The sequence below is a fragment of the Melospiza georgiana genome, unplaced genomic scaffold, assembly GCF_028018845.1.
Source record: "Melospiza georgiana isolate bMelGeo1 unplaced genomic scaffold, bMelGeo1.pri scaffold_29, whole genome shotgun sequence".
Taxonomy (NCBI): domain Eukaryota; kingdom Metazoa; phylum Chordata; class Aves; order Passeriformes; family Passerellidae; genus Melospiza; species Melospiza georgiana.
In genome coordinates, this window is record NW_026652215.1 from 463,034 (window position 1) to 490,629 (window position 27,596).

Below are 27,596 nucleotides of genomic sequence, written 5' to 3' on the forward strand. Positions count from 1 at the left end.
TGGAGTGGGAACCAGAACTCATCAGGTTTGTGTCCTTTGGGGGTCAGGAACTGGTGGGACTCAGAGGCATAGAAAGTTTCTCTTCATGGCCAACAGACCACAGTTGAACAAGACACAATTTAATAAAAATCACGCTCTTCCCTGAGCTATGTGCAATGTCCCAGCAGTGTCTGAGAGTGCACCATCCATAGGTGATTTCCATACTAAAATTAATTTTAGACAAACATGGTTCTGTGATAGATATAAACACAATTAAAGTATTACATCAAGATGCTCCTCCTGGAGTGGGGACAAAACAGCTCAAACAATTCCTGATTTGCAAAGCTGTCAGTGGTGGGTGGAGAAGGGAGGTCAGGCTACTCTTGGTGTTGAGGAAATGCTGAAGGCAGCCTGACTCATTTCATCTCCTCCTGTCCTGGCTGATCTCCCCTCTTTCCCCTTCCACTCATTGGCTTTTGTCTCCCACAAGCCCCCTGTGAAGAGCCTGGCTCTGTGTTCTCCATCCCCTCCTCACTGGCACTGCCGGGCTGGGATGAGGAGCCCCTCAGCCTTCCCTGCTCCGGGCTGGACAAGCTCAGCTCCCTCAGCCTCTGCTCACAGCCCAAGGGCTCCAGCCCCACCTTGGAGGCCCTTCCCAGACCCTGCTCCAGCTGCCAGACATCTTTCCTGCCTTGGGGAACCCAACCCAGGCCATGGGGAACCCAACCCAGGCAACAGTGACCTGGATAATCCACGTCCTTGCTGTCCTGGTCACACAGCCCAGCCCCCTATCCCTGTGTCAGGTTTTGGGGTTGATCTTGTAGAACACCCTTGGGGGAGGCTGTGGCTCCAGGTGGACCAGGGGAATACCAGGGGACAGGGACCCTGCTGGGCATGAACAGCATTGGACTTCTGGGGGGAAACTGTGAGGGGGAGCTGGGGCAGAGTGACCAACCCAGTGACCTCCCACAGCCTTGCTGGGATGTCAAAGTTTGCTCAGTAATGTCATAGCCTGCTCTGGGAGTCACAGCTGACGTCAGCCTGCTTTGTGATGCCACACAGCTGCACTGTGATGTCACATCCCACTCCCTGATGTCATGGCCCACTCTGTGATGTCACTCTGCCACCTTCTATGATGTCAGAATCTCCCCTGTGATGTCACATACTGCTCTGTAATGTCACAACTTATGCTGTAATGTCACAGCCCACCCTGTGATGTCACACAGCTGTTCTGTGATGTCAAAGCATGAGCTCTGATATCACAGCTGGCTCTGTGATGTCACACAGTCCCATCTATTATTTCTTACCTGATCAATAACCCCAAAGAACCTACTCTGTAATGTCACTGCCCACTCCGTGACCTCACTTAACCCATTCTGCGATGTCACACAGCCCCTTGCTGGCATCACAGATGCTCTGTGCCTCTCTCATCACAGCCACAGTGGTGCCTCGATGACACAGCCCCTCTGTGACACCACAGCCGTTCCCTGAGGTCACTGTGCCCTCTCTGGGACATCCCCCGGTGTCACTTTGGGTCAGGGGGGACAGGTGGCCTCCAGGCACATTTGGGCCCCCGTGCCTGCAGCCCCCAGGGCCGGAGGTGCCCAGCAGCTCCCACAGGCTGCAGAACATCCACACCACCCCCGACAGCCACAAGTGTCCATCCTGGTCCCAGTGGAGCTGGCACCGCTTAGAATCCCGGCCGGAGCGTGGCTGTGGAGTGGCCACCAGGCTCAGCGGGGGGGGGGACCCCCAGGAGCCCCCAGACCCGCCTGCCCGCAGGTGCCCACGGCAGCCCCAGGGCTGTGCCCGTGCCCGTGTCACTGTCCCCCGGGTGCCCACGGCAGCCCCAGGGCTGTGCCTGTGGCTGTGTCACCGTCCCCCAGATGCCCGCGGCAGGCCCAGGGCTGTGCCCGTGCCTGTGTCACCGTCCCCCGGGTGCCGGGGCTGCACTTCCCTCTTGGGGACGGAGCCCTGCACGGTCCTGGCCCCCCAAACCTTCGGGGGTGCTGTGGCGATCTCACCTGGATGCAGACGCTCAGCAGGATCCCCCTGTGCCCACCCCTGTTCCCACTCCTGTGCCCATCCCTCACCACAGCGTCCCCAAGCCCTGCAGGTCCTGCGGTGCCCAGAGGGCAGGATGGGGACCTCCCCCTGCTGGGGGGATTCTGTCCCCTCCCTTCCCCTGTCACCTTCGGTCAGGGCTGCTCAGGGGGTCCCGGCTCTGGTTTGCCACGGCCCCAGGAGCCAGGCAGGGGCCACCTCCCTGCAGAAGGAGCGCTGAGCATCTGCCCTCAGCTGGGGGTGGCCATGGAGGAGAGCCACGGAGGAACGAGCCTCCCGCAGCCGGGGAACTCCCCCTCTTGCGCCGGGCCGGGGGGCAGCCCCACATTCCCCGGAGCCATGCTCAGGCCAGGCTGCTCTGGGCACTGCCCCATGGCCTCAGCCCCTGGCAAGGGCACAGCAGCAGCGGCAGCTGCCACAGGACTCAGCCCCACCATGGGGCCATTGTGGTTCTCTGAGCAGTTCCACAAGTCTTGGAGCGTTGGGGAGTAGGACGGTCAGGACAGCAGGACAGATGGAGATGAAAGATTTCTGAAGCCAAGTTGTGGAACTTGTAGTTTATTGCAGAGGGCCTGGGTGCTGGGGCCCTACTTGGAGCTGCCAGACACAGCTCGGAGCAGGCCCGGTGGAAGAGAGGGGTAGAGAGAATGAGAGGGTAAGAGAGTAAAAGGGTAAGAGAATAAAAGGGTAAGAAAGCAAAAGCATAAGAGAGTGAGGTTTCCGTTACAATACAATAAATCTTCTTCTGTGTTGAATATTCTATTTCTCACTAACCAATCTAGTACAATATACAAATCCTATAGCACTTACATACAGCCTATAAGAATCATTACATTACCACACTGTGTTACATTTTAAACCCTAAGAACTTCTCTTTGGGCCCCTTCTGCCAAGTTGGCAGGGTCTGCTCTTACCCTTGACCTGTCTGCAACAGAGGGTATTGTTTCATCAAAAGGCGATTATCTTCAGGCCGGCCACACTATTGTTTCCAGTTTTTTAGTAACTAAGGTATCTCAAAGCCTGCTTTCATTTCGATCTCTCTTATAGTTTCTATATTCGCAAAGTCTTTTGCCAGACAATCATATTTATAAGCCATTCCTGTTTCATCTTCCCCAACACCATGGAACCAAGGAAACCATTTTGACACTGCAAGGCCTCATGGAAGCAAGGGGCCATTGTGCCAATGGGGACCCAGAGAGACCACTGCGATATCACTGGACTTGGAGAAGAAAAGATCTGTTGTGATACTATGGGGCCTCATGGAACCAAGGGGTAATTCTGATGCTGCAGGGCCTCAAGGATCCAAGAACATGGAAAAGTTCTGGTTGGCTTGGCCAAGCTGACCTTGGCATGTTGAAGGTTGCTTCTCATCTGCTTCTGAAACTCAGGAGTTCTGTGCTTTCCTTCCTGTGGGAAAGAACTCTCCTCTTCCTCCAGAGGTTCATGGGTGGAATTGGGATTCTACGTTCAAATTCAATTATATCGAAGGATGACTCCTGTATGAAACCTGCCAGAACAGACAGCTCTGGATGGCCTTGGCATCTTGGGGGCCACATCTTATCAGCCTTCGAAACACTGGGGAGGCAAGCTTTTCTTTCCATGGAAAAATAATTTTTCAAGTTCAGGTGTCGATAGCCAAAATTGGGAATCCGCCTCCAAAATTCTTTATATCTAAGGACAGCTTCCAGACAAAAGCTGCCAGGACTGTCTAGGTTCCCTTGGCTTCCTGAGGGCCAGCTCTCATCTGCCTGTGAAACACTGGGGCTCTGTACTTTCCTTCCTATGGAAAAGAACTGTCCTTCTTTTCCAGGTGCCCATGGAAAAAACTGGGATTTAGCCTCCCAAATTCCATTTAAAAAAGGATTGCTCCCAGACAAAAGCTGCCAAGACAAACAGGTCTGGCTGGCCTTGGCCTCCTTGGGGCTGCCTCTAATCAGCCTTTGAAACACTGGGGCTCTGCCATTTCCTTCCTGTGGAGAAGAACTGTCATTGTGGTGCAGGTACACATGGCTGAAATGGAATTCTACCTCCAAAACTCCCCAAATATCCAAGGGTTGCTTTCAGACAAAAGCTGCAAGGACAGACAGGTCTGGTTGGCCTTGGCCTCTGGTGAGTGCCTCTGATCTGCCTTCAAAACCCTGGGGCTCTGTGGTTTCCTTCCAGTAGAAAAGAACCGTCCTGCTTCTCCAGGCGCCCATGGCCTCAAACACATGAGCATTGTACAGGGACAGAGGAGCTCTGTGCTCAGTGGGATGGAGACTGAGGACAGCAGAGGAGAGCCCGGGGAGGGATTGAAGGGTGGTTTCAGTGATAGTAGATCCTTTTGACATAAAAGAAAAAGGCAGAAAAAGAAATTAATAAAAATGGCAGCTGGGGAGGTCCAGACTGGACAGCAGGAGAAAGAAATTTCCCTCCAGGGCAGGGCTCTGGTCCAGCACCAGAAGGAGTCTGAGTCAGCCCAAGGTTTTGTGTGGGCAGACAGAGGCAGGCAGGAGGCAGAGCTGTCAGCAAAGGAAGGGGCCAGCCAGGTGAGGCAGCCGGGGGATGAGTTTTACAACATGGCTTATGAGGTCCAAGACCTGTTCCACATTGCCAAAAGATGGCTGCAGCCTTGGGGATATTTAGTTGGCCAACACGCCTGTCAATCACTGTTACAAAAGGTGACCAGGAGAGATTTACGTCAGACTCTGTCAGTGGTTTGGTTCCACTGAAGAACAGAAGTTTATTCATTATTGTTTTCATTTTGAAAGAATGAGCCGTGATACTGGAGTCTTCTGTAGCAGGGGACATGGCATACCATATGGAACATATGGCAGGGACACTGTAGCACAGCCTGGGCAGCACTTTGGCCATGGCTGCTGGCCCTTGGCCTGAGGCAGGAGCAGGAGACAAATGACCCTTGCAGGCCTGGGGCCTCATTGCCTCCTTGTCCCTGCTCAGCAGCCTGGCAGGGGCCGCCCCATGCTCCTGCTCTTGCCATTGCACATGCCCACATGCCAGTGCCCATCCCGGGAAGAGCCCTGAGCAAGGAGGGAGGGACAGGTTCTGCCTAGCCAGGGGCTGGGGCTCAGGCCTGGGCCCTTTGCATTCCTCAAACACATCCAGGTATGCTCAGCACCAGAGACACCTTTGCCTTTTTTGTCCCCCAGCTGTCATCACTGCCTCCAGTGTTCTGCTCTAACTGGAACCTGGGGACACTTTCCCAGTCTTGTCCCTCAGTGAGACCCATTAAAACTTAAAGAAACTATGGAGTTTAAATTTAAGTTCTTCAGAAGTTTCTGAACACTCTCTCACTGACAGTCTGATGTAAACAACACCAAATCCCTGAGAGGCTCATTAAAGTCCTTGTGCTGTGTCTGTGCTGCTGAGCTTTAAAGGAACAGTTCTTCCCAGGACCAGCTCCTCTCCCAGCCCAGCAGGGCTGAGGGCTCTGCCTGCAGGCACTGAGGGGACAGGAGCCAGGCAGAGACAGGCTGAAGGCAATCAGGATTGGGAAGATATTGAGCTGAGACTTCACCTGGGGAAACATCTTCACAGCCCTGTGCATGGTGAGTCTGTGGGTGCCGGGCAATGTCCCTTGTGCTCCTGGAGGGATCTCCTGAAGCCTGCACAACTCACAGCCTGGGGGATGTGTCAGGAGGACTCTCCCAGTTTCTCTGTGGCGCGGGAGGAGGAGGAGGAGGAGGAGGAGGAGGAGGAGGAGGAGGAGGAGGAGGAGGAGGAGGATGTGCTGCAGAGCAGGGCTGCCCTGGGCACCGTCACAGGGACAGGGCAGGACGGCTCCTGCTGCCAGGGACAGCTGCTGGGGGTGAAAATGGGGCTGCAGCCAGGGCTGCTCAGAGCTCCAGCTCATGCCCAGCTCATTTCTGATGGGAATTTCCATGAACTCTTTCAAGGGTGGGGTTTCCTGCTTGGATCTCTGCTTTCCTGAATCTTTGCTCCCACTTTTCCCTGACTCAGCTTGGTGACAATGGAAACTCAGCTGTGCAGGGCACAGCAGGGGCTGAGGCTCTTAAACCATTACCCTGAGGATTTCTGGGTACCTCAGCAAGTGCCTGCACCTTCCCAGCCTCCAGATCCATGCAGCATCACCTTTCCATGGTGCCCAGGCTGGGGGAGCTGTTCATTAATCCCTTCAGGGCCGAGAAGCTGCAGGGCAGGGCTGGCCCAGGGGCTGGGCTGGGCTCTGGCAGCTCTGGCAGGGAAGGAGCCCGGGGCCACAGGAGCAGCTGGGGCTGGGACAGCTCCAGCAGCAGAGCCGTGGGCAGGCAGGGAGGGAGGCAGTGCTGAGGGAAGCCCTGCTGCAGGGCAGATGTGGCACCTGCCGGGCCTGCCCTGCAGGGCACACACTGCCCTGAGCAGCACAGCTCTTGTGTCCCCTCGCAGCCAGCACAGCCCTCAGCCCGGGGGCTCGGGGCCCTCAGTCCCTCCTGGGTTGGCAGAGCAGCCCCAGAGATGAAGGGCATCTCTGTGGCCATGTACCCATTCCCTGCTGACCAGGGCCTGACGGCCACTGTCCTGTCCTGCTGCTGCCTGGCAGGAGCTGGGCAGGGCTGGCCAGGGAAAGGCTTTTCCTCAGGCCTGGCTCTCTCTCTCTCTCTCCTTGCATTGCCCAGGTGCTGCTGGCATTGCTGAGGGGCTCTCTGCAATGGCAGTTCCAGCTGCAGGGCCAGGCCCAGCCCTTGGGCTCCTCCTGTGCAGGCTGAGCACAGCCATGGGGTGTCCCAGCTCCCTGTGCCCGGGGAGCTCTGGGCAGGGCAGCCTGGGAGGCTGGCAATGAGCCCACTGTCCTGACTCTGGGAAAGGCGAGAGCCACTTTATGTGCCCTCTGCTCTCAGCTGTGTCTCCTGGCAGTCCAGGGTAACATGGGAGTGGATCTCAGAGAGGTGCAAGTGCAGGGCAGCTGGAACAGGGGAGAGGGACAGAGCAGCTCCCCTCAGTCGGCACTAAGCCTCAGAATATTCTTGTGCCTCTCTGGACTCTCTGTTCTCCCCAGGTACAGCAGAATCTCTTGTTTTGCCTCCTGTTATCCCCATCCCTTCACCCAGGCGGTTCTGCAGCCTTACAGGAAGATTCTTTATCCAAGTCTGAACACCAGGACTGGTCCCTGCCCTCACTGTTCCCCTGCACTGACTGGGGGTCAGGGCTGACTCCCAGGTGTCCTGCAGGCCAAGGTCCAGCTCCTGACACAGCATTGGCCAGCAGCAGTTGGTGCTCCAGCAACAAAGGTGAAGGACGATCTCCTAGACATAGACAGGGGGAGGTGTTTAGTGGCAGGAAAGGGTCTATTAGAAGGAGCTTTGACTTTTCTGTGAGAAATTTCCCCCAGTTGTCCCTGTCTTTCCTCCTTCTGTAGGTTGAAATTTGCAAACACAGGAAATGTCCAACAGCAGCTCCATCAGTCACTTCCTCCTGCTGGCATTGGCAGACACGCGGCAGCTGCAGCTCCTGCACTTCTGCCTCTTGCTGGGCATCTCCCTGGCTGCCCTCCTGGGCAACGGCCTCATCATCAGCGCCGTAGCCTGCGGCCACCACCTGCACACGCCCATGTTCTTCTTCCTGCTCAACCTGGCCCTCAGCGACCTGGGCTCCATCTGCACCACTGTCCCCTGCGGCCACCACCTGCACACGCCCATGTTCTTCTTCCTGCTCAACCTGGCCCTCAGCGACCTGGGCTACATCTGCACCACTGTCCCCAAAGCCATGCACAATTCCCTCTGGGACACCAGGGACATCTCCTACACTGGATGTGCTGCTCAGGTTTTCTTCTTCCTTTTTTTTATGTCAGCAGAGTTTTCCCTCCTGACCATCATGTGCTACGACCGCTACGTGTCCATCTGCAAACCCCTGCACTATGGGACCCTCCTGGGCAGCAGAGCTTGTGCCCACATGGCAGCAGCTGCCTGGGCCAGTGCCTTTCTCTATTCAATGCTGCACACAGCCAATACATTTTCCCTGCCCCTGTGCCATGACAACGCCCTGGGCCAGTTCTTCTGTGAAATCCCACAGATCCTCAAGCTCTCCTGCTCAAATTCCTCACTCAGGGAACTGGGGCTGCTTGCAGTTAGTGCCTGCTTGCTATTTGGTTGGTTTTTTTTCATTGTTTTCTCCTATGTGCAGATCTTCAGGGTCGTGCTGAGGATCCCCTCTGAGCAGGGACGGCACAAAGCCTTTTCCACCTGCCTCCCTCACCTGGCTGTGGTCTCCCTGTTCCTCAGCACTGGTACATTTGCCTACCTGAAGCCCCCCTCCCTCTCCTCCCCATCCCTGGATCTGGCTGTGTCAGTTCTGTACTCAGTGGTGCCTCCAGTCCTGAACCCCCTCATCTACAGCCTGAGGAACCAGGAGCTCAAGGCTGCAGTGTGGAGACTGATCACTGGATGCTTTCAGGAACATTAAACTGCTGGCCAGTTTCTGCCAATCACTTCTACTTAAAGACATCTTTCATACTTCTTGTTGCTTTGGTTGTGGTTTGTTCTTTTTTTCCTTTGTATTAGTTTTTCATATTGTCCACAAAGGAATGTCATTGTTTTTGCCATTTCTCATTTTGTTTCTCTCTAACTTCCCTGTGGCCAGAGACTGTGTCAATGAGGGGCCACACTCTTTTGGCTTTAAAGGAACTAAAGGATCTCCCAGCAAAGTTTTTTTCCAGAGATGCCCTTGTGTTCCCTTCTCTGGAGCTGCAGCAGCAATGTCTGTGTGCAGAGCTGGGGGCAGATCAGTGTTGGCACAGCAGCTCTGCTCCTGCTGGCCGCACCATTCCTGATCCAGCCCAGGAGCCATTGGCCTTCTTGGCCACCTGGGCACACTGCTGCCTCATGCCCAGCCTGCTGTCCATCACTCCCTGCAGGTCCCTTTCTGCCTGGCTGCTGTCCAGCTACTCTGTCCCCAGCCTGTATCACTGCAGGGGTTGTTGTGGCCCTGGTGCAGGACCCGGCACTTGGTCTTTTTAAACCTCACCTTGTTGGATTCACCCCCTAGATCCACCTGTTCAGGTCCCTGTGCAGAGCCCTCCTATGCTCCCAAAGAATCAACACTCACACCCAGCTTGGTGTCATCTGCAAAGATATCCTTGGTTCCATGAGGCCTCTCATTGTCACAATGGCCTCCTTGGTACACCAGGCCCTGCACTGTCACACTGGTCTCCTGGGTTCCATAGGGCCTCAATATTTGACAATGGACTCCTTGGTTCCATGGGGCTTCACAGTGTCACAATGTTCTCGTTGGTGCTGCAGTTCCACAGTGGGCCCTTGGTTCCATGAGGCCCCAGAGTGTCACAATGCCCCTATAGTTACATGAGGTCCCACACTGTCACCATGGTCTCTGTGGCTCCACAAGTCCCCTCAGTGTCACACTGGACTCTTTGTTTCCATGAGGCCACACAATGTCACAACGTTCTTCCACATTCCTGGAGGCCCCATCATGTCACCGTGCCCCCTTGGTGACACAGCATCCTGCAGTGTCACAATGTCCCCTTCGTTCCATGAGGCCCCGCAGTGTCAGAAAGGCTCCTTGGTTCCACTGGGCCCTGGAGTCTCCCAATGGTCGCCTTGGTTTTGCATTGCCAAAATGGTGAAACCCCTTGGTTACACAAGGCCCTGCAATGTCACAATGGCCTCTGTGATTCCACGAGGATGCAGAGTGTCACAGCGCACTCCCTGGTTCTATTTGCTCAAGAGCACCACAATGGACCCCTGGTTCTATGGGGCTGCACGGTGTCACCATGGTCCTCTCAGTTCCACAAGGCCCTGCAGTGTCACAATGGCCCCAGAGTGCACAGAATGCCAGAATCAAATAGGCTGGAAAAGACCTTTGGGATCATCAAGTCCAACCATTGGCCTAATACTGCCTTGTCACCCAGACCATGCCACTAAGTGCCACTGGAGAGGGACAGTGACTCTGCCACCTCTCCCCTGGCCAGCCCATTCCAATGCCCTCTCACCCTTTCTGTGAAGAACTACTTCCTATTGTCCAGCCTGAACCTCCCCTCGTGCAGCTTAAGGCTGTGTCTTCTTGTCCTGACCTCCAGCAGATCCACACTCACACCCAGCTTGGTGCCATCTGCAATTTGTGCACGGTGGACTTGATCCCCTCACCCAGATCACCAGTGAAGATATTAAACAGGACTGGGCCCAGCACAGACCCCTGGGGGACAGCACCAGTGCCTGGACACCCAGTGGGTGCAGCACCATCCCCACCGCTCTCTGGGCCCAGCCTCCAGCCAGCTCTTGACCCTGGGAAGGGTGAACATGTCCAAGCCATGGGCTGCAGTTTTTCCAGGGAATTCTGTGGCTCATGGTTTTAAAGGCTTTGAAGTCCAGGCACACAACATCCACAGCCTTTCCTGCATCCACAGGTGGGTCACCTGGTCATTAAAGGAGATCAGGTTGGTCAGGCAGGACCTGCCACCCCTAAATCCACGCTGGCTGGCTCTGATCCCTCGGCCATCCTGTGGGTGCCCTGTGATGGCACTCAGGGTGATCTGTTCCATAACCTTGCTGGGCACCCAGGTCAGGCTGACAGGCCTGGAGGTCCCCAGATCCTCCTTCCAGCCCTTCTTGGGGATGGGCTCACATTGGCACCTCCAGTCCTCTGGGCCCTCCCTGCTGAGCCAGCACTGATGGTGAATGATGGAGAGCAGCTTGGGGGGCTCATCCACAGCTCCCTCATCCCCCTGGGATGGATCCCATCTGACCCCACACACCTGTGAGCCTCTGAGTGGCTCAGCAGGTCACCAACAGCTTCCTCCTGGATTCCAGGGGCTGTTCTGCTCCCTGTGCCCATCTACCAGCTCAGCAGAGTACTTGTCCTGATGACAGCCTGTCCTAATATCGAAAATTGAGAGAAACAAGATGTTAAGTAGCTCTGCCTTCTCCTATCTTTAGTTACTATATTCCCCACTGCATCCAATAAAGAGTAGAGGTTTTCCTTAACCCATGTTTTTCTATTAATTTAATTGGGGAAACATTGTCTATTTTTTTTTCACAGTAGTGGTCAGGTTAAACTCTATTTGAGCTTTCACCTCTTGACTTCTTTTCTGCACGACTTCACAACATCCTTAAACATTTCCTAAGCTGCTTAACCTTCTGTCCAAAGTTGATGCACCTCTTGTTACCCTTGAGTTCCCACAAAATCTCCATGGCCAGCCAGGCCTGTCATTTTCCTCACTAGCTCATCTTTTGCCACACTGGGACAGGCTGCTCCTTCCCCTTAAGATTACTTCCTTGAAATGTGTCCATCCTTCCTGGACCCCTTTGTTTTTAAGGGATGTTTTCCTTCAAAGAATCAGGACCTGATTTGGTACTCCCAAAATCAGCATCCTAAAGAGGCAAAAGTCTGCCCTTCCAAATTCCAGTGTGGAAGTTTGGTAGCTGCCCCTCCTTCTTTCAGAGAACATTGAAAACTTGATTATTTCATGGTCACTGTGCCCCAGGCAGCCTCCAAGCCCCACATCTGCCACCAGCCCTTCTCTGTTTGTGAACAGCAGCAGACATAGCTTTCCTTGGCAGTGGGAGTGTTACCAAAAATTCGGTAAAACAGAAAATTCCTTAACCCCAATGTAGTATTAAGAAGCTGCATTCTTTATTCAGCTGGATGCACGGGGGACAGCTCCTCCCAAAGCCGTGCAGGCTGAGTGCAGGAAAGTTTCTGTTTATATTCTCTATATTGCACACATATTCATTGATTGTCCTGGACTAAACACAAATATGATAATGGTTTCCCCAAAATCATTAACACATTTCCTCTCCCCATTACCCATGTGTTCTTCTGTCCTGGGGCTCTCTCTGGTGGTCCTTGGTGGTCGTGGACCCCAATGTTCCAGTGGGCCTGGCTGAGCTGGCAGGACACTGAGGCTGGTGAACTTGCTGTTCCCCTTCTCACACAATGGGCATTGTGTGGTTTTCACAGGCCTGGGGTTTAGGAGAACAAGCTCCAGGTGTCAGCTCACCTGATGGAGACAACTGATCATCTGGATACATGTTGTCACAGAGTGGGCTATGACAACCCAGAGTGGGTTATGTGAGGTCATGGAAAATCTATGTCATCATAGACTGCTTCTGTGACTTCACACAGCCAACTGTGACATCAGAGGGCAGAGGTCTGACATCATATGTTCAATTATGACATCACAAAATTGGCTGTGACATCACAGAACAGCTGTGTGACATTAGAAAATGGGCCGTGACATCACAGAGCAGAGGTCTGACATCACAGAGCTGGCTGTGACATCTCAGAGGGGCTGTGTGACATCCCAGCAGGGCTGTGTCAGGTCTCTGGGTTGGTCATTCTGCCCCAGCTCCCCCTCACAGTTTCTCCCAACAAGTCCAATGCTGTTCATGCCCAGCAGGGTCCCTGTCCCCCAGGATCCCCCCAGCCCACCTGGAGCCACAGCCTCCACCAAAGGATGTTCCACAGGATCCACCCCAGAGCCTGACATGGGGACAAGGGGCCAGGGCTGTGTGACCAGGACATCAAGGACGGGGATTATCCAGGTCACTGTGGCCTAGATTTGGTTCCCTAGGGCAGGAAAGATGTCTGGCAGCTGGAGCAGGGTCTGGGAAGGGCCTCCAAGGTGGGGCTGGAGCCCTTGGGCTGTGAGCAGAGGCTGAGGGAGCTGGGCTTGTCCAGCCCAGAGCAGGGAAGGCTGAGGGGCTCCTCATCCCAGCCTGGCAGTGCCAGCCAGGAGGGGATGGAGAACACAGAGCCAGGCTCTTCACCGGGGGCTGGTGGGAGCCAAAAGCCAATGGGTGGAAGAGGAAAGGAGAGATCAGCCAGGACAGGAGGAGATGAAATGAGTCAGGCTGCTTTCAGCAATTCCTCAACACCAAGAGCAGCCTGACCTCTCTTCTCCATCCACCACTGACAACTTTGCAAATCAGGAATTGTTGGAGCTGTTATGCACCACACCAGGATGAGCATCCTGATGCAAGAACTGAATTGTGTTTTTATCTATCATAAAACCATGTTTGTCTGAAAGTAATTTTAGTATGGAAATCACCTGTGGATGGCAGAATCATCAGACGCTGCTCTGATGTTTCCCATAGCTCAGGGAAGAGCGTGATTGTTGTTGAACTGTGTCCTGTTCAACTATGGTCTGTTGGCCATGAATTGAAACTTTCTGTGCCTCTGAGTCTCCTCAGTTCCTGACCCCCAAAGGACACAAACCTGATGAGTTTTGGCTCCCATCCCAGCGGTAGCACTTGCACCTCCCTCCATCCCCAGAGCAGAGCTCCCTTGTCCCACAAAGTCCCTGGCAAAGGAGGGATGAAGGAAACAGGACAGGCTGTGAGGATCAGGTGCAAGGCAGAGCCAGGGAGAAGAATGGCTTTTGCATCGGATGGAGCTGTGCCTTCCCTTGGCTTTTTTGGCTGACAATAAATGAACATCCCTCTGTCGAGAGAAGGAGACCCAGACATCAGATGGTTCATCACAGGTCCTGTTTATAGAAGAAAGCATCAAACACTTATACAGCAAATAATAAGCTTATGAATATTCCGTAAGCCAAGCAATCTATTGGTTAAACTATACCATTAACTCATGCACATTCCTTTGGGCCTACGTTCTCTACTTCTCACACCTCGCTGTCCATTTCTTTATCATACTCCGCTAGGCCCAAGGACACCTTATCTTGCTGGTGCAAGATTTGGAATTAACCACGGTCTTGTACTTTTCCATTCTCTAGTCAGCTACATTCCCAACAGACACCCTGCCTGCAAAAAGGCCTCTGCCCTAGTGAGGACATCTTTACCAAATTAATTTGGCTGTGTCCTCTCTCCTCAAGCCACTCTTTGACAAAACTCTCCACATCCCTCTGTGTCTCGGGCAGCTCCTTCTCCAAGGACAGCTGGTGAGAGTTGGAGCCAAGGAGCTGAAAGCTGCAGGTGCAGCCTGGGCTGGAGGGAGCTCAGATTTGCACAAGGCTGCTCTGAGTGCCAGGGCTTGGATGGGGGAAATGGTGGGGTGGGGGCAGGGACAGAGTCTGATTGATTGTCAGCCATGGAGGGTCTTGATTTTCATCTCTATTCAAACTGCATGAAGAGGTATTTGGATTTGGTTTTGATTGGAGATTGCACATGTCAATGAATTAACAGGAAAACAAAACTAAACTGGACCTAAAAAAATATTTTCTCACTGTCTTTTTAAATATCATGTCTTTGAATACACTTCTGAGATCTGCTTAACTACAAATTATTAGGAAACTGAAATCAAATGATTCCCAGAGGCTTGGCTTTTTAAAGTGTTCTGAATGTCAATGAGCCCTGGTACACTGAATTCCTGCACTCAAGAGCTGAAGGCTGAACAAGCCTCTGGAGCAGGAAAATTCAGCAGCAGCCTCCAAGGTGCTGAGGATGTCAGCAGCCCCCACTGAGGCCATCCCTGCCCAGAGACCGTGGGGGAATGGGCAGACAAGGAGAGCGTCCCTGGGGCTGGGGCAGCACAACTCAGAGGCAGCAGCGGCTCCAGCTGGGAAATGGAGTGTGGAATGTGGCTGGGGAAGCCCTGCCTGGGCTGTGCCAAGCAGGACACACAAGCCCTGACTCCCATCCCCCAGATTACTCTCTCAAGGAGACATTTAAAAGGAATTAGAATTGTTTGTTTCCTCTGAGTTGGACTCCTTGGAAAATACCAACAAGAGGTTCTCAGGCACTCAAAACAACCAAACAGCCTTTACTGGGAACTTTAGAAAATCAGAGAAACTTTGGCAGAATGTTTATTATGACATTGTAGTGGTTTTGGTTTGTTAATTTAAGATTTTTTTAATTGTGAGATTTCCTAATTATTGTATTGATGAGTGTGTGGGTTTTAGTGTCATTTAATTCTTTACGTATTTATTTTGTTGTGAGATTGGATTACGAGAAAGGTAAAGTATGGTGAAAAATTTAAAAGGGTTCAAAGGAAAATTTTATTAAAAATAAATTTAACAGCAAAAGGTAGTAAGAATTAAAATAAACTCTTTAGAGCACTTTTTCATTCTCTACAACTTTTTATTTTTACTGACAATAAACTTAAAATTTCTACTTAATTTACTGTTTGTAGAATACTCTTTTTTTAGTTTAATTCTAAAATGTTGTAAAGATGAGTTGTTTAAAGGTAACAGTTTTTATTATTTACTTCTAAAATTTTTTTTTATCTCTGGGAATAGAGATCTTCTCTTGGGGATACTGGATTTCTTTTTTCCCTTGCTTAATCATCTGATGAAATTACAGTTATTTTAACATTTGTTTACTTTAGTATGGAAGTTTTTGTTTGATATTAATTTGAATTCTTGTTTTTAGTTTTATGTGTAATAAAAGAAAAGAGTTTTTTCTTTAGAGTTTATAAGAGGGTTTTAGTTTTAAGATTAAGGTATTTTTTTCTTCTTTTTTATTTGAATGTAAATTTCTTCTCTACTGATTTTCATAATTTAATATTTGTTTTTATATGCTTGTATTTTGGGGTTTTCTTATACTTGACGGAGGATTGAAGTATTGAAAGGACTAATACCTCACCTGCCAGTAACTTATGGTGGAAGTTGTGGTTGGACTCTGTTAGGATTTCTTTTATGGTTTGTTTTTGGGGTTTTTTGTGTTTAATTTTAGTTGTAGGGGTATTTTGTATGGGTTGCAGGTTGTAGAGGTTTATGATTTGAAAGGTGTTGGGGAAGGGGACTTGATGGTAAGATTTTAATAGGTGTGGCTACCTTTGTTGTGGTTAGGGTTTTGTAGAACCTTTCTTTTTCCTGTTTAGTTGTTGGGGTTTAGTTTGGTTAGAATGGGGCCAATGGGGGGGCAGCGTGGGGGGTTGGGGGGAAGGGGCTCAGGCCACGGCAGGGTTAATTTGGTTTGGTTTGGTTTGGTTTGGTTTGGTTTGGTTTGGTTTGGTTTGGTTGAGATGGGAGCCAGGGCCAGGCCCCGCTGCTTTTTCATTAACTGGAAAAGAAAGAGGAGGTTCCTGGGTTTTTTTATCTTTAACAAATGTGTTTCCCAGAGCATGTTCAGTATCTTAGTAGTTTAACAGATTGTCAGTTGCACAAAAAGTTTTGAATTGCTTTTTAAAATCCTTGTCATGTCAAACTACGACAGACTTTCAATCAAAAAAACCCATTTCTCAAATCATTGACTTGGCCCATTCAACTTCACAAACTCTAAGCCTGTTCAATTTAATGTAATTCAAAATTTACAGGACCACAGAAACAGAAGACAGAAAGAGAGAAAAACAAAAAAGATACAGAGAGGCACACACAGAGCTACCAACTCCTGGATTTCAGTGGTGTTCAGATGGAAATGGCAAGAAGAGGCAGGGTCAAGATGGGTGCTTGCCTTGTGGTCAGTCTTCAATATCCCTTGGTCTTCATGAGCCCTTCCCCCAGGTGAGACTTGGGCTCATTTGGTCCCTCAGGAGCTGGGCTGGGGGCTGCAGAGGTGGCTGTGGAGCATTGCCTGTGCTGTGCCAGGGACTGGCAGCCACTGCTGGGCTGTGATAGAGGCTCTGAGGGGATTGGGGTTCCAGGGCAGGGCAGCGCTGGGGTCACAGGGCAGGGCAAGGCTTGGACCTACCCCTTCTTCCTCCCCCACACATGAAATATTTCCAGCCATATTCCAGCCAATAATAATTATACTTTTATTAATTCAGTAAATTTTTCTTAAGGAGAAATACATAATTTTTTTATGTTTTGGGATGTCAGTCTGTAGGAGACGGTCCAAAGATCCCTCATCTGCCTCACAGCTGCCTTCAAGGACAGAGATTGAGGCCCTCCCCAAGGACTGAGACCCTTCAAATTCTAACCCAGGCGTGATGGCCTGACTGGAGCGGGATGTCTGCCATGGGAAGCGGGATGTTTCCCGTAGGAACCAGTCCTGAAACAACGGGCCCCGCTCACTGCTGGCACTGGTTTGTGCTGTTCAGAACTGGGCTGTCTGTACCTGTTCCCAATGGATTTATTCTCCGCTGTTCCCTCCATGTGCCGTCCTGCTCCCTCCCGGCGGTAGATTATAAAAGAGTCCTGAGGTAACCAAAGACTTTGAGACTCTCCCCGACGTGACCAGACGCATCTATTGGCCAGACCACAACGATTTCATCTCTCTGTTGGCAGCCATTCCCCCCCTCCTTTTCTCTGTCTCTCTGTCCTTTATCTCCTTTCTAATCGTTCTGTTGCGTCTGCTGTGGGCGCTCCATAAAAGGTGCATTTGTTTTGGTAATACTGAAAGTCCCCTGCTGTGTGTCTTTGCACCCTGAGATCAGTGAAACAAACCATCATGACCCCCCTTGTACCAGGGGATGGTGTCACGGCCTGATGGGGTGGCTGCCCACAGCATGTGAACGTGATCTTCTTGGTGGGGACTGCACTGGTTCATCTGCTCTTGCTTTCTGGTCTCCCTATCCCAGAATTACCTGTGCCACCTGTCTTTCTTATATTGGGGTTCTCTGTAGTTCCTTCAATAGTCAGCCCTTCCTAAGTTCGTTCTTGGAATAGGGGATCATCACCTCCCCATCATAGCAAGTGCATTTGAATGCACTTGAATGCATTTTGCCTGCATTCCAAATAAGGTCCCTGTTTTTGATTTACTGTGGAATCCCTGTTTGTATTTTCTACCTCTGTTGAGGTGGGATTGAAGGTACTTGAGATGATATTTGGCGTTCAGATTCAGGTGGTTTTTGTTTCTTGTCAGTGACACAGCCTCACAACCATGAGTTCTGCAGCCTTTCATCTAAGGCACAAAATGGCTCACTGTCTCTTGTTACAAGGCCTGGAGGGTGCCAAGGAGACAATGGTGATACTGGGGATCCTAGGAGACCATGGTGACACCATGGACATTGTGACACTGCAGGGCTTCATGGAACCAAGGAGTCAATTGGGATTCTACCAAACCTCATGGAACCAGGGGCCCATTGTGACACTGAAGAACTTCAGGGAACCAAGAGTCTCTTGTGACACAGGGGGTACTCATGAAACCATGGAGACCATTTTGAAACTTCAAGGCCTGATGGAACCAAAGGGTCCTTCTGGCACTTCTGAGCCTTGGAAGCAAAGGGACCACAGTGACACAGTGAGGCTCTGTGGAACCATGGGGCTGTGGTGACATTGTGGAGTGTCATTGAACCAACTGTCCATGGTGACACTGCAGGGCCTGATTGAATCATGGGCACCATTGTGACACTACAGGGTGTCCTGGAAGCAAGGGGCCATTGTCACACTCTGGGGACTCTTGGGATCCAAGGGCAGATGTGATATCATGGAAATTATGGCAACTGTGGCACCATGAAACCAAGGAGACCATTGTGACCCTACAGGACCCCATGGAACTAAGGATTCATGGAACAGTGCAGGACACATGGAACCGAGGGGCCGTTGTGAAGCTGTAGGACCAAAAGAGCCCATGGTGACCCTCTGGGCCCCTGTGGATCCAAAGGTCCTTTTTGCCATTGCAGGGCCCCATGGAATCCTGGAGACCACTGTGAAACTTTGGGGCCTTGTTGAATGAAGTGTCCCTGCAGGGCCTGATGGAGCCAATGAGACCCCATAGAACCAAGGGTCCATTGTGACCCTGTGGTACCAAGGTGTCGTGGGTTGACCCAGGCCAAATGCCAGGCATCCATGTGGGCTGCTCACTCACTCCTCTCTGCAGCTGGACAAAGAAAATTTAATTAAGGGTTCGTGGGTTGAGATAAGGACTGGGTGAGATCACTCATCAAATACTGTCCTGGGAAAAACACGCTTAGCTTAGAGATGTGAAATTCACTTATTACTAACAAAGTCAGAGCAGGAAAAGGGGAAATAAAATAAGCCCCTCACCTCTCTCCAGCTCTGCCTCCCACCCCAGCAGTGCAGGGAGACAGGGAATGGGGGTTATGGTCAGTTCATCACCCATGGCTTCTACCCCTGCTCAGGGAGAGGAGTGGTTCCCCTGCTGCACCATGGGTCCCTCCCAAGGGAGACAGTTCTGCAGGAGCTTCTCCCATGTGGGTCCATTTCAAGGGCAGCAGCCCTCTGCAAACTGCTGCAGTGTGAGTCCATGCCAGGGCCAACAGTCCTTCCCAAACTGCTGCAGCATGGGTCACTCTTCCAGGGGTGCATTCCTCCAGGGACAGGCTGCTCCAGCCTGGGAGCAGGGCCCCTCTCTCCATGGCTCTCCTGCAGGGTGCCTGGGTCTCCAGGGCCTGGAGCACCTCCTGCCCCTCCTTCTGCACTGACCTTGATGTGTGCAGAGTTGTTCTTCTCACATGTTCTCCCTCTGCTCTCCTCTGACTGGAGTTAAAACTGCGCCACAATCTCCATTTTGATTTCTTTTTCAATCTGTTATTGAAGCGGCATTGCCACCATTTGTAACTGGCCCAGCCTTTGCCAGCAGCAGGTCCATCTTTGAAGCCACCAGGAATTGGCTGTGCCAGACACGGTGGAAGCTTCCAGCAGCTTCTCACAGGAGCCGTCCCTGTGCCCCCCTGTGAAATACAAAGCTGTGTTTCCTGTCAGGTACATACAGGCAACATGGTATTTGTGATTGTAATATGGGTGGAAACCGACCATGGGGTGAAATAAACATGGCCAGGAGACTTCTCCTGTGTAATGCCTTTATTAAAAAGTGATCAGCTCAGGATTGGGCGGCTCGACGGGTCTGCAGCGTCTGTCGTCTCCCAGGGCGACTCAGAAGAGGAGGATATGCGCAGCTCTGTCCACCAGGGGCAGAGCTGGGGATCAGATCCTCTTGGGAGCCTTCAGGGCTTGATCCCATAAGATGTTGCCTCGGTCCGGGTCTCCAGACCCCCCAGTCCTGGCCCGGGGGATCTCGAGGACAGGGTGAGGAACGATGAAGGTTTCCTGCATCTCTGCAGGCTCAGCACTTGGTTCCTCACGTCCAGACATCACTCCAGTCTCTCAACTCTTAGGTGGCTCGTTGTTTTTGGGGTTTCTCCATGAGTTTGGAGTCGGGGGTCCCACAAAGCATTCTGGTCTTGCGAGTCACTTTGCATAACCCCCCCCACCTTCTCAGGTGTCTTCCCTATTCTGAGAAAGGTAAAACTTAGCTTCGGGCAAGGTCCCCACCCAGGAGAAGGGCCATTACCTCGCCCCGGCCAGGGCTTTTACTAATACAAAAACAACCATTAACGACAACGACCCGTGATTACAATAACAAAACACACAGAACTTGGGCAGGGCCAGTGGTCTGGCTGCCTTTTTGAAACTTTTTCTCATAAAAAAATATTAACCGAGTTTTTGTTCATAACAGTCCCCCCTCTTTTTCTTTGATCGAGCTTAAACTCTAAGCTCGCATCAACTCCCGATTTTTGTTTTGAATCTACTATAAATCTCTTGTGCACTTTGGTAATCATGGTTACTTAACCTTGTTACTTTCCTTGGTTTCTTCAGGTTTGTCTTCACGGCAAACACTATTTTACTGAAACAGATAAATAAGCATAGTAAAAATAGCAATCCTCCAAGTGCACACACAGCGAGAAAAACTACCTTTTCCCACACATCCTTTTTGAAAATCTCCAGGTTCTCCCACCCACTGGGATCAAGTGTAGGAGTTTGATCTTCATTATTTACACATGCTAACCTTTTTATTTCGTTTGAAATGTTCCTAATAATTGAATTCTTAATTTTTAATACTGCCTGGAGCCGAATAACTTTGTTTAACATAGATATTGGGATCCGAATTTGGCTTTTACAATTTTGGATTTTCTCAATTTCTATTTCACTGTGCCTGTTCTGTTTAATTTCTCCCAAATCATTATATATAGGAACTCCCAAACTTGATCCAGTTTCTTTGGGTAATAAGAAAATTGGTTTTATCACTCTAGCGGTGCAGCTGCCAGACAAGATCAAATCTAGGGGTTTAAGGCTCCCCTGAAATGTGTTCCTAAAGGGGTTTATCTCTTTTCTAGTACACTCATATAAATACTTGTAACAAACAATTTTTCTTACCATTTTCACCATTTCTTTGCTTTTTACTAGATCTGCTGAGCTTGTTTCAGCAGCATCCCATTCAAAGCACAACCAGGCTTCTCCTATAGGGCACTCTCCTAGGAGTGGCTGCCTAAAAGTGGCAGTATTGTGTGCTATCCAATACATTCTCTTATTTTTCTGATAAAGGACCAATTGGGAGAGGTTAACACAATTAGGGTTAGAACTGATGTGGACTCTCGACAAGGAGCTCACTTCCTCCTCATAGAGGGGTTGGTAGCATTCATTGCACGGCTCAGCTGGGCTCCCCTGAGCACCACCAGCAATCAGAGCCATCATTACTACCCTTCCCAAGAGTCCGGTATGGGTCATCTCACACAGCCTGCCCACCCGGCCTTGCCTCTTGGGGAACTTTACTGAGGAAAAGCTTCCAAGCTCTTCAGAGTCCCTTCTACCTGCTTCTCTGGTTAAACCTCTCTTGGTCTGTTCCCTACCAATTTTGGTTTCCCCTCCCAGGGGAGTGTTCTGTAGAGGATTAACCTGGAGTCTTTAGAAATAAATTGGGGAACTTAACCAGAATTACTTATTTACAGTCTTAAACTTTTTTACCAACATAATTTACACAGAACAGTCTTAAAACATTTTAAGCAATATTAGAACTCTTAACAATTTTTTTTTTTTCCCCACACAGTTCAGTCTTTTTGACTCTTCCTTCTGAGAGTCAACTTTAAATCCTTTGGTCCTTTTACCACAGTGTACTCAGGTGATTTAGCTTGTGAAGCAGATGAATCTTGTCCAGCGCCGGGGGGTGAGAGTGGTGTAGACTCTGGTCCAATGCCAGAGGGGGAAGCTGATGTTGGATCCAGTCCCGTACCTGGGGGTAGAATGGCCCTTTTATTCTTGTGATATGAGTCCAACCTTTTTCTTTGGTCCGCACAGCTGAATTTGTGATCAGGAGCACCTGGAAGGGGCCTTCAAATTTAGGCATTAATGTTCCCGTAGTCCATGATTTTATCAAAACCCAATCTCCTGGACTAATGTTGTGAACTTTTGTGTCGAGAGGGGAAGTTTGAGGAAGGTATCCTTTCTTTCTAAGTCCCTCCAGAGTTCTTCCAATTATTTCTAAATACTTTCTGGTAGCTTCTTTCCCTTCCAGATAGTCTCCTGTGCTATAAGGTGTTAACAAGAATGGCAGCCCAAACATCATTTCATAAGGTGAAATTCTTATGTCAGCCCAAGGTCTTGTTCTGATGCGCAATAGCGCTAGGGGCAAACACTTCAGCCAATTCATCTTTGTTTCTTCAAAATTTTTACTGGGTCCCCTGGTTCTAGAGCTGCTTCTTTGGCTATCTGATCAGCCAGTCGGTTTCCTTTAACTTCTAAACTGTCTCCTCTTTGGTGTCCCTTTATATGGACCACTGCTATTTCTATAGGTTTTTGTAGGGCTTCTAGTACTGATCGGACTAGGTTCTCATGGGCTAAGCTCTTTCCCTTTGAACTTAGATACCCACATTCCTCCCATATTTTCCCAAATGTATGAACTGTCCCATATGCATATTGGGAGTCTGTATAAATGGTTCCCCGGTCCCCCTCCAGTAAGTCCAGTCCCCTTTTCAGGGCATATATTTCACAACTTTGGGCTGACCAGCTTGGGGATAGTTTCCCTTTTTCTGCAATTTGTAATGTTTCTCCGTCTATAATGGCATAACCTGAAGCTCTTTTTCCATTTACTACCCTCGAAGAGCCATCTATGAATAAGCTTCTTCCAGTTGCTAGAGGCTGATCTTCCAAATCTTCTCTTACTTTTGTTTGGAGATAAACCAATTCTAGACAATCATGTTCTAAATTCTCTATAGGCTCTCCCATTAGGAATTGTGCTGGATTGAGGGCATTTGATGTGATAAATTCTAAGTCCTCTGTATTCATTAGTATTATCTCATATTTTAATATTCTAGCATCGGTTAACCACTGTGGAGCTCTCTGTCTCAGTACTGCCTTAAGATCATGAGGAGTATGCACTTTAATTTTTCCCTGTAAGGTCAATTTTTGAGTCTCTTCTATCAGGATTGCAGTTGCTGCTACTGCCTGTAAACAAACTGGCCAGCCTCTAGCCACTGGATCTAACAATTTGGAGATGTAAGCCACGGGTTTCCTGCACCCTCCCCACTCTTGAGTTAATACTCCATAGGCTATACCTCCTTCTGCACTCACAAACAGATCAAAGCCCTTCCTGAGGTCTGGTAAGCTTAGGACCGGGGCAGAAGACAATTTGTTTTTTAAGTTTTCCAATTGTTGATCATCTTCAGCTGTCCAAATTAGGGGTTCTGGATCTACTAGTTTATTATACAGAAATTTCACACTCTGTGTGTATTGATCCAACCATAACTTACAATACCCGAACAAGCCCAGGAGTTTTCTCACATCTCTTTTCGTTTTTGGGGCTGGGAGAGCTAAAATACCTGAAATCCTGTCAGGGCTTAGTTTCTTATACCCTCCCCCTATTATGTGCCCCAAGTATGTTACTTCTGATTGCACAAATTGTAGTTTCCCTTGGGAAACTTTTAGTCCTTTCTCCCCCAGAAAATTCAAAAGTTTAATACTAGTTTGTCTGACCTGATCTTTTTCCTTTCCTGATACCATCAGGTCATCAACATACTGCAGGTTCTGCACTTCTTGTTCAGGGACAGATTGTTCCAACAAACTCTCTAAAGCTTGTCCAAAGAGATTGGGGGATTCAGCGAACCCCTGTGGTAATCAGGTCCACCTTAGCTGTTGTCTCCTTTTCGTACTCGGGTCCTCCCATTCAAAGGCAAACCAATCCCTACATTCTGTTGCCAGAGGACACGCCCAGAAAGCATCCTTCAAATCTATGACAGTGAACCAAGCATGTTCTCTTGGAATCCTGCTTAGGAGACTATATGGGTTGGGCACAACTGGATGTCTGGCAATGGTTCTTTTGTTGACTTCCCTCAAATCTTGTACCAGCCTATATTTCCCTTCAGCCCTTTTAACTGCCAGTATAGGGGTATTATGTGGTGACATGCAGGGTTCTAAAATTCCCTCCTGCAACAGTTGCTCGATAATTATAGCAAGCCCCTTCTTTCCTTCTAGGGAAATCGGATACTGTTTAACCCGTATGGGTGAGGTATCATCCTGCATTTTTATTGTTATCGGTGGAATGTGTAATAAACCTCTCTTTCCCCCCTCAGCCCATACCTCAGGGTTTATTTCTGCAACATCTCCTTGAGACAGCTTCATCACTTGTACCACCATCCTCCCTTCCCTTGGAACAATCCCAACCCCCAAATGGACTTGCAGATCCCTTCCTAACGAACTTTTTTCTAAGTTAGGCAGATAAAGAAAATTAGCTTTACATTGCCTTGAGTTTCCAATTATTTTCACTTCTTCAATCACCGATGCTCTAAATGGTCTCCCCTCTGCACCCAATACTTCACAAAATTGTCTCCCAATTTCCATACCTTGTGGTATTTTGTTGAGACAGGACTTATCTGCCCCTGTATCAACCAAAAACTCAAATTCCTCATTTAGGGGTCCCACTTCAAAGTTTACCAAGGGCTCTTCTAGATGTTGCATCGGGTCCCCTTTAGTAAAAAGTCCTTGACACCCCTAGTCCTCCCCCTTAAGAATCCTTCCTAAATTGTCCTGTTCCTTGGCTATTGCCTCATCAAGACTGAGCTTTTTACAAAACCTCCTGATGTGTCCTGCCTCCCCACAGTAATAACACTGTCGTCCTCTCAAAGGGACTTCTTGAGGTCTCTCAACCCTTCGTGCACCGGTCAGTACTGGCCTACCTCTGCCTCCTCCTGGTGGTGGACCCACCCACCCTGCACTTTCTCTAGCTACAGCAACCATGATCTTAGCCTTGGCCTTTGCTTTTTCTTCCTCCCTCCTTAAATACACCTTCAATGCCTCCTTTAATAACTCATTAATGTCCTTCTCTTGCCAATCTTCCATCTTTTCCAGTTTTCTCCGTATATCAGGCCAAGATTTGGTAACAAATTGGACTTTTAGTAGCATTTGACCTTCCGGGGTGTCTGGGTCTATTCTAGAGTACAACTGAAAGTTCCGCCTTAGGCGATTAAGCCAGGCAGCAGGAGCTTAATCTTTCTCCTCTGTACCCTCAAATGCCAATTGGGTATTAGTTCCTTTGGGAACTGACTCTTTGATCCCCCGTATTATCAAAGACCTATATTCCCTCATGGCCTTCCTCCCCTCCTCCTGGTTAGGGTTCCAGCCAGGATCCGTTAGTGGCAATTTCTGTTCACCTGTTGGCACCTGGGGTCCTGGACTGTTATCTTTCTCCCAAATTTTTATGCCAGCCGCCCTTATCATCTGGACCTCTTCTGGGGAAAATAATATACTCAGGATGGAATTCATCTCCCCCCAAGTGTAGATATTTGGACCTAGAAATTGATCCACTTGGTTGGCTATGCCCACTGGGTCCTCAACCAAATGCCCCAACTCTTTCTTGAATCCTCTCACCTCAGAAGCAGTTAGGGGAGCATTCACAAAGCCAACACCTCCCGCTACTCCTCCCATAGGAACCTCTCTGAGGGGAAAGAGTCTCTCTGCCTTGGAGGTCTTGGATCTGGTGCTACAGTATGGCCCATCTTCAGATGCCAAACTACTTTGAGGGTTCTCTGGGTTACCCTGAACTTTCTGCCCATCAGCAGGTGTATTTGCTGATAGCTGTCTATCGGGCAGGGAGGCATTTGTGTCCCAGGTAGAAGGAGGTAAAGGGACAGCAATAGGAGGGGGAGAGGGACCTGAGTAGATATTAAGTGGAGCTGGAGAAGGGGTGGAGAATGCAGCAGGTGGAGTAGGCACTTGTGGTGGTGCAGAAGGAACTGGAGGAGATACTGGGTTCATCATAGCAGAAGCTGAAGATGTAGAAGAAGGAGTTTGAGCAGGTGGTAATGAGATGGCAGCCGGGGGAGGAACCGGACCTGCCATTTGAGGTGCTTGAAGAAGAGGATTATAAGGTGGAGGGGCAGAAGGAGGCAAATAATCCAGGGGGTCCCATCTTTTGCTAGTCCTATCATCCCCTCCTTCATTCCCCTCTTTCTTCCTCTGTACCTTACAAATTCGCACCCCTTCATCCCCAACAGCACTCTTTAACCAGCAAGCCACATACAATAATTGCTCAGGATCAGTATCTTCTCGAGCTGTCAGATAATTATTTAATTGTTGGCACATGCACTTATCCTTTGTCCCACACCAAGGCCATCCTCCTTGCAACTCTAATTCTGGCCACGCTTCCATACAATAATGGATCATTTTCACTTTATCTAATCCCTCCGTGGCCTCTATAGAATCCCATTTTACTAACAGTTCTCCTAAGGGACTACTAGGAGGTATATCCCTCAGTCTCTTGCCAGTCTTTTTACTACTACAACATCCCATTTTTTCAGGTTTCAATAAAAAAAGTCCCAAAGGTGCCTCTACTAACCGGGAATTTCAAAAACAACCTTGTTTGAGGAGCTTCAGCCTCCTCCTCCACAGAACTTCAAATTTCTGCCTGATGCTCAGGACTTTATACTGAAACAACTGCCCAATCTCTTGATTGCCCAACTTCCCAGCGTCAGGTCTTACATCTATCGGGACTTAAACACACGAAGCCCTGGCCAAGAATCCGGGTCGGGCCTGACACCCTCAGTCAGGAAAAACAACTGCCTGATTTTTAGTTTGCCTAACCTGCCAATTTCTAGGCTTCACCGTATCAGGACTTAAAAGCAAACCGCAGCCTCCTTCGCTGGGGTTTGTGCCTGACTCCTTTGTCAGGACTTACTTTGCCTGCAGGGCTTGTGAACCACCCGAATCCTTCTCGGGACTGACAAATCTTACTCGAATCCTTCTCGAGACTTACAAAAGTGCCTGACCTCCCTTTGTCAGGACTTTGGGGTGCGTGCCACTCATACACAGTAATTCACTCCGCACGCCCGGAGTGGGGGGGCCCTTTATTCCCCCTTGGGAGATGACTTCACTCATGCTAATTCCACTCGCATCCTCCTGTTCCTGGCCGGTTTTCTCGCAAAAAAGCCGGAACCGCAGTACTGAGGGGTCCACTCTCGCTTCGAATGTCCGGCTGCCGGCCCTCGTCTCACTCACACACACATGCGCACGTCTCCCACTCCCGCCACCGAGTTTCTCACCAGTCCGGTGCTCCGGTGCTCCTCTGTGTCGCTGTCCGGAGCCGGTCCCTCTGGTCCTGGTAGCCAGCTATCCTCTGAAGATCCAAGATGGACAGTCCTGAGTCCTCTTGCGACGTGGCTATCCCGGACAAGTCCCCAGCTGAAATAAACAAAAAGGGCCAGGAGACTTCTTCTCCTGTGTAATGCCTTTATTAAAAAGTGATCAGCCCAGGATTGGGCGGCTCGACGGTCTGCAGTGTCCGTCGTCTCTCCCAAGGCGACTCAGAGGAGGAGGATATGCACAGCTCTGTCCACCAGGGGCAGAGCTGGGGATCAGATCCTCTTGGGAGCCTTCAGGGTCTCCTGATCCCATAAGATGTTGCCTCGGTCCGGGTCTCCCAGACCTCCCAGTCCTGGCCCGGGGGATCTCGAGGACAGGGTGAGGAACGATGAAGGTTTCCCACATCTCTGCAGGCCCAGCGCTCTGCTTCTCACATCCAGACATCACTCCAGTCTCT

At 50.1% G+C, this 27,596-nt stretch overlaps 1 pseudogene; it reads right to left on the reverse strand.

Annotated features, from left to right (window-relative positions):
- Nucleotides 1–1,851: 1,851 nt before the first annotated feature.
- LOC131096329 (olfactory receptor 14C36-like) overlaps nucleotides 1,852–27,596 on the reverse strand; it is a 40,047-nt pseudogene continuing 14,302 nt past the window's right edge.